Consider the following 7537-nt stretch of genomic DNA (forward strand, 5'->3'; position numbering starts at 1 on the left):
ATTATTTTTCAAAGTGTCAGAAATGGATAACAAAACTGCTATTTTCAATGACTACTTATTTTTGTCCAGCTTTAACATCAGTATCGATATCGGTTATCGGCTACATGAGTTTTAAAATATCTGCATATCAGATATCGGCCAAAATCCCAATATCGTGCATCCCTAATACTAATAGTTACTTTTTTAAGTAATATTCCCAACAGCAGCCCTGAGTAGCCTAGGTCTCTGGATATTGTTGGGGTGTCGTTGCTGATACCCCTCTTCGACATTGATTGGCTGTAGGGGACAGCGGTTCTGAACCAACAGATAACACCAGACATTAAAGCATTCCTGCAATTCCAATATATGTTTTCACATTATCTATTGAAAAGCTTTAGATAATTTACAGCATGCCAAAATTAATAAAACTATATAAATTTTTTATGACATGTTTGCCTCATTTAATGTCAGAACTAAGAATGGATGACCCAGTATTGAAGGCAGACAGACAGTGCGATTAATCAAAAGGCATTTATTTCAAAACTGATCGACAGAAGTAGGGCATCTATCACAGGAGCCTCTGCAGAAAGGAAACAAAGGTTAGTGACCATGTAAATCTGGCGGAGGAAGATTATGAACATGAGTCAATAACATGGTTTAACAGTTCAGTCTGAGCCCAGAGAACAAGGTAGGATCCATCCAGTGGACTGCCAACAGGATTCTGTGGGCGCCGCCCAGTGTTTCCCAGACGCTGCAGCCCTGGAAGACAGAGAACAAGCGTCCAGACCAGGTCCAGAAAGAGGAAGAAGGGTAGGAAAATCCAGAGGACGAAGCCAAAGCCAGGGTCGAGGACATGCTCAGGATTCAGAATGAAGAGATCAGAAGTCCAAAGAGGTTCCAGAGGGAAATCCAGGACGGTCACAGGAAAAAGTTCCAAGTTTAGCAAACAGGCAGGAGTCCAAAAACAGGTCAGGCAAACAGATCAGAATGGGAACAGCCAGGCTCAGAGGTCCAAAGGTAAAACGGGTCCGGCGATCTAAACACAAGCAGATACGCTAGAACTCTCAACAAGGGCTCGGATAATCAGGCCCTCATGACTGCTTAGCAGGCTGGTTAAACAGAGGCATAACAGGTGGATCAGATGAACAGAAACAGAAACTGGAGGTGAAAAAGTCATCAGAGCCAACATCTTGACATTTACATTGTTTTATTATCTTTTGAGAAATGTCGGTTTTGCAGCGCAAAACTTCTTGGTTGAATTAAAATAATCTAAACTCTGGGCTTAATTTTAGCTCCATCCAACATCATCTAACTATCTGCATCCACAGCATTATGCTGCCACCACCTTGTTTACCGGGGGTAGCTGTGTTGAGAATAATTTATGCTGTTAATTTTTGTTAACACATAATAGTTGGCAGAAAAAAAAAAGCTTTTTCTTCAGAACAGCTAATTTACAAAGAGATCAAATGAAGTTCACACAGCTTGGTATACTTTATGTATACTGTATATGTAATGTTACTTTCACTTAATGATTTTTATTCTGTCCTGCATTCTTTTATAACATTAAATTTCAATATATACAATATAGCACACACTAAACATGGGGATGATTTTAAGCAGGATTAATATTTTTGGCATGCCATTAATGTATAACGGCATTGTCTCTTTGAAGAGTTATATCCAATATTCAAATTTTGCTATTTTTTACACAATCCTGTTATTTTTAACTCTCTAAGTGTTTTGTTTTTTGTCTTGTTTTTACAGGGAGTGCAGACCTATCGGAATTGGATGAGTCCTCCTCAGAGAGCAGTTTTGCCCGTAGTAATAGTGTAAATGCTGTCAAAGACAAAAGTAAAAGCATTACAGCGAATGTTTCAGCCCAAAGACCTAACACCATGAATGATGAGTCATCATTCAAGCAGGCGTTTGAGGACCCTGGACAAAACACCAGTGATGAGGAGCAGGAGGATCTGCCTTATGACGATGGCCTTGGAAGCCCGTACTTTAACCAACCTTGTAGTTCTTTAGGAAACTTAGATAGAGGAAACGTGTTTAATCGAAATCCAAATACTCCTGAACTGCCTGAGAAAGAAGACAAAACCAGCACCAAATGGGACAAGGCTCCACCATGCCCTCTCTCTACAGACATCACTCACTTGTTGTTGCGTCACTTTTCTAAAGAGGAAGACCTGCTCAGACCAGAGAGGCTTATTGAGACAGAGACTTTGCCAGAGGTGTCGCTGCTGGAAAGTGTGGACGAATCTGTTTTTAGCTCGACTCCAAAAAACAACAGATTATTAAATTCCAGCGGGGAAAGAGAAAACACCCAAGAAAGGAGGCATAATGCAACCACGAACGAAAGCCTGGATGAAGAAACTGAAAAGAAAACTGAGGATTTCTCTTTAGCTGAAACTGAAAAAAACACGTCCAGCTCTGGAAGTGTAAAACAGAGAATAGGTACCAGTGCAGATGAGACTGAGCAACACAAGACAAAAGAAGATGATCCGAATCAGAGAGTACCTCTCATTCGCACTAGATCCTTTACTGAGATGAAATATGGCCAGGGGCAAGTTCATTACCCTCTCCCTGATTTCTCCAAGGTGGCCCCGAAAGTAAAAATTCCCAAAGCTCCAAGTGGACCCGTGAGACCAGTTCTCCAAAGCCCAAACACCATTCACAGGGTCCAGTCTTCTCCGGGTATGTTAGAGTTGATCAGCAGAGTCCTGGAGGACTCAGTCCCCCCATATGTCTTCAAAGACAGTGAAAGCCAGACTCCGCCAGCACTCGAGCATCACTTGAAGGTAGCACTCATCTTATTATGAATCGATACCTAAGGTTTCCTATTTCTTTATTTCCTCAATAAAGGACACTATGATTATTGTGTAGAATATGAAACTATAATCGTTTTTATTTTTCTAGACAGAATATGGCAAATTATCGACCAGGTATGCAGAGTCAGAAAACTTTGTGGACCAAATGAAACCGGAATCAAATGTTAGTAATAAGATCCTTAATAAATCACTGAGTAAAAAAAATCTGTGGAAATTATTACTCTTTGGTCCTAAATTATGAATCGATGATTTTGTTTTATAGAATCCTCCCTCCTCAGGTGATCCGGGGAAAGAGCTGAAGTTTTCTGAAGAGACTAATTCCAACTACTTGGTTTCTCCCCCTACCTGGTCAGGTATGACAGCCTTAAGTCTGTCAGGTCTGGACCTCATACTAATGCTCTAGGGCTACAGGGATTAAAATTACAGATTTAACACATTTTCTGTCTTCCAATAAACATCAAGATATAAAACAAAACTTAATTCTAGATTAAGATTTAGATTTCCAGAAATTCCCTATTGTTTGACAATAAGGAACTTTCTATTCTATTCTATTTACAGCAAAAAAACCTGGTGCTTCTGATGCCAAAATAGAGAAATATTGATCCTCATTATCATTTTAATTTGACTTTATTTTAAAATGCACAAGCCACAAGGCTATAGTTGATCGGTGATTGATTGTTATTATCTTTATAATTAACACAATGTTATTTTTATTTAAATAAACCTGATGCCTGTAAGAGCTTTGAACTAAATCATCCAATTGATAACAAACTTACGGAGTCCCTAAAGGGACATGGAGGGAAAAAAAAAGAACTTTTGCAAGATCCTGCAATAGTTTTGCAGGATCTCGCAAAAGTTTATTTTTTCCCTCCATGTCCCTTTAGGGGCCGTAGGATTGCATACTGACCTTGTCTCTCTTCATTCATGTAATGTTGTGTTTTGGGACTTCTCTAGAAATGAAGAACCTCTCCAAATCATCCTCCATGGTTGTAGCTGACAAATGGGCGTATTATCCTCCCATAGCAGTACACTTTGCACCTCCACTGTTGTGTGTCTGTTTTACTTCCGGTTCACTGACATGGCAAAACGTTTTGCGAGATCTTGCAAAAGTATTGCGGGATCTCGCAAAAGCTTACTTTTTGCGAGATCTCGCAAAAGTATTTTGGGATCTCGCAAAAGTTAATTTTTTCCTCCATGTCCCTTTAGGGGCTCCCTACAAACTTGATTAAATGGAAGTGAATGGAAATCCTATTAGGAAGAATGTAATAATCTGCAAACACTTTATCGGCATCCAAACCCTAAGACAACCTCATATTGTGATAAAGCTGGATATTTTACATGCCTAATTATAACCCAGGCGGGTTTTCAACTTCTCCAAAGCTGCATTGCTGATTTGTCTGCTGTAAGCGCTGCTCTTTACCATGTTTATAAAGTTCTGTAGCAAACCTTCCCTATACAGCTGGATTTATAATGATTGGGTGACTTCTGAATGTATTCAGTAAAGGTGGATTTTATTAAGGCTATAAAAGGGGAAATAGGACCGAATATAAATACACACCAAACTCTTAGATTAAGAATTTTATATGTGAAACCTTTTACAAATGATGTATCATAGCTCTATGCTCCGCATTTCTGTCACACAAAACCAAAATAAAACACATAGAGATTTTTGTTTGGAATATTATGCAATGTTAAATGTTTTTGCAAGACACTGCAGATGCTATTTATTACGTTTTATGGGCGTGTATCAATTCAGTGTTGGTGTTTTTTGCAGAAAATCTTGTTGAGAAAAGGCTTGAATCAATGCAGCCCCCAGTAGCCATGGAAGCAAACAGAGTTTTGTCAAACCCAACTGAGGATGTTCTTAGTGATGGTGAGAGGATGACCGCTGAGCTGAAAGATATAATTGTCCATTTCATGCAGAAGGTATGGGAAGTTTAAATGTGATGCATGCTTACTTTCAACAGCACCAAAGTAAAAAAAACCAAACATTTAACAAGGCTCTTATTTTCAGGTTGAAGAATTTAAATGTAATGTTACCAACATGGCTGTAAGCACAGCTGAGCAACAAATGGTACAGACTGTTTGAATACTTGGAAGCATTTTTTTTATATTTTGGTATGTTTTTATATTTTTATCTTGAAATAATCAAAGGCTGTCCTTTATCAGATGCTGAGGAGCATGATGGAGGCTCAGGATGAGCTTGAGAGGAAATACATCAGTAAGAAGGACGAGCACAGAGCTCTGGAGATGCAGAACTATATGGGTCTGTCTAGAAACACCGGCACCTTTGACCCCGACAGGTTTAGTAGATCTTATCGTTGCAGCTGATTGACATCGGTCAGATTAATGCCTGCGTGTTCTGAACATTTTCTACGCATTTGTTGTTTTGTGTGCAGACTAGTGGAGGGAGACATATTCAGGATAGGGATGCACCTTGAGGATATTAAAGAAGTCATTGACAGAAACACGTATAAACAGATTTCTCCACCCCACTCGTCCTCCACTCCCACATCCATCAGAGCCTCACCCCCCCCAAAGATCGATTCGCTTTGCTTTCACAAAAGGTCCCCATCACCTGCACCTTCCCTTTATGAGGTAAAAAAAAAAATCACTCACACATTGCTCTTTAAAATGCTTGATTTATTTATTGTTTTTTTGCAATCAGAACACCGGCTGCTGCATGCATGATAACGCTGATTTTCATAAATGATTTTAAACTGAATTTATTCAGATCAATACAGCTGCTGCACATTCTTCTGTATGCAAGACACACAGTGCCTAAAATAAGCCCCCCGTACCACTGACTATAACTCACAGCTATTTAAAAATCATTGTCAGGCGAATTCTATAAGAGGTTTCCCAGTACAGAATAGTACCTGCTCCATTTGCACCATATTAAAGTGGTAGAACAAGGCTACCATTTTGACGTCACATTTATAGGTCTTTTTCTTGGTTCTAATAGTTTTCTAATTAATTTGCTTCCACTTAAACACCTGCAGAAAACACATCACAAAAAAGTTGTTTTTCTGCTTTGCCAAATTTATATTTTGCTCTGAAAATTGTAAAATTGAAGATATGTTGTTTAAGCTGAGAACGATGTCTATCATTACATGCAGAGTTGGGTAGAGTACCTTAAAACACATTACTTAAGTAAGAGTAACGCTACCTGATCATATTTTTACTCAAGTTAAAGAAATATGACTCAAGAGAGTTAAAGACTATTTGGTAAAAAGGCTATGTAATCACTCATGAACTGAACTACATGAGAAAAACAATTAATTTAATATTTAAAAAAATTATATAAAGTTACAGAAAATTTTTAAGAAAAATATTCTAAGTTAAGTATATGCAAATTCAAATATTTCTTAAAATTAGATAAGCAAATAATTATAATAATTACACAATAACATTTTATAGAAGGAACCCTTCAAAATATGTTATTTGAGTTATAAGAATAACAAAATCAACATTTACAGTATGTGAGTTAGGGTGACAGTATGCTGTAAAAACATGATTTTCTTACATTACACTGTAACTTATAACAAAAAAAAATTAAGCTTTGAGTACAAAAAGCAGAAGGTGTGTATCAACAATTTTATTTTCATAAGGTGAAGTTAGACTGAATTTTTACTCAAGTAAAAGTAGTGATTCTTTAATATATATGTACAGTATAGTAAATATATATTTCTTCTAAAAGTACATTTTTCCTTCAAAAAATACATCATTTTCAAAAATTTACTCAAATAAATATTTATTTTGTCATAAATACATTACAGTAAGAGTTTTTGTTGTAAAGCTGTTCTCCTGTAGAAGATCTTTCTATAGTTATTGAATGCACCAGCTGGAATTAAAGGATCTAGAACCAGAAATCCTGCCACTTTCTGGTCAATTTCAGTAAGACAGGGATGTTTTGATTAGTTTTTGAAATAAAGTATGTAACTCGATTTCATATTGCAGGGAAAAGGTTTTTTGACTAGTTTTAAAGAGGAGGCACATAAAGGGGAAGATGAAGGAGAAGTCGATGACCTCAGTGAAGTCCAAGAACTGGGAACAATGGAACTTAAAAAGGAAATTGTGGACGAAACGTTGGACAATTCACAGTATGAACAACTCATCTTTTCCTCTGCTTATAATAGGAATGTATATTTTAAACTTAAACATGACTTACCAAGTTATTTCAGCATTTTTTTTTTGTGATCAAGTAAATGTTCTGGGTTTAAACCCAAACATTATGTATAGAATGTTTGAATATTTTATTCTATTTTATTAACCTAAAAGCTGTAGTTTAGCAAACATTCATTTATTATTTTTAAACAATTTTGTAAGAGTTATAGCTGTTTTTATTTTTATTATAAAATTCTTACTGTTGTGTTTTAGGTAGACAATTTTAAGATCTGTTCAGGGACAACAGATGAAAAATAGCCTTTCGGCTAATTCTGGTACATTTGCAGGAATGCTTTCCTGTCAAATTAATAAATAAATCTAAATCTAAAAAAGAAAGAGTAAAAAGAATGATTTTGATGCCCTTTGTGCTGCTTTAAGGTGCCTTTGTGCTGTAATAAAAGGCACGTTCCCTCCTGCAGATCGGGTTTCAGGTGCAGTGTTGGTTTCGGGTTCCTCTGCGGGGAGAGAACAAATAGTTTGGGTCTGTGTGTGACCAGGTTGTCTTCTCTGTCCTGTTTTAGCGAGCTGACAGGCTCAGAGGAGGGACTGCTCTCTCAGAC

The sequence above is a fragment of the Cyprinodon variegatus genome, unplaced genomic scaffold (assembly GCF_000732505.1).
Source record: "Cyprinodon variegatus isolate N-32 unplaced genomic scaffold, C_variegatus-1.0 Scaffold374, whole genome shotgun sequence".
Classification (NCBI taxonomy): domain Eukaryota; kingdom Metazoa; phylum Chordata; class Actinopteri; order Cyprinodontiformes; family Cyprinodontidae; genus Cyprinodon; species Cyprinodon variegatus.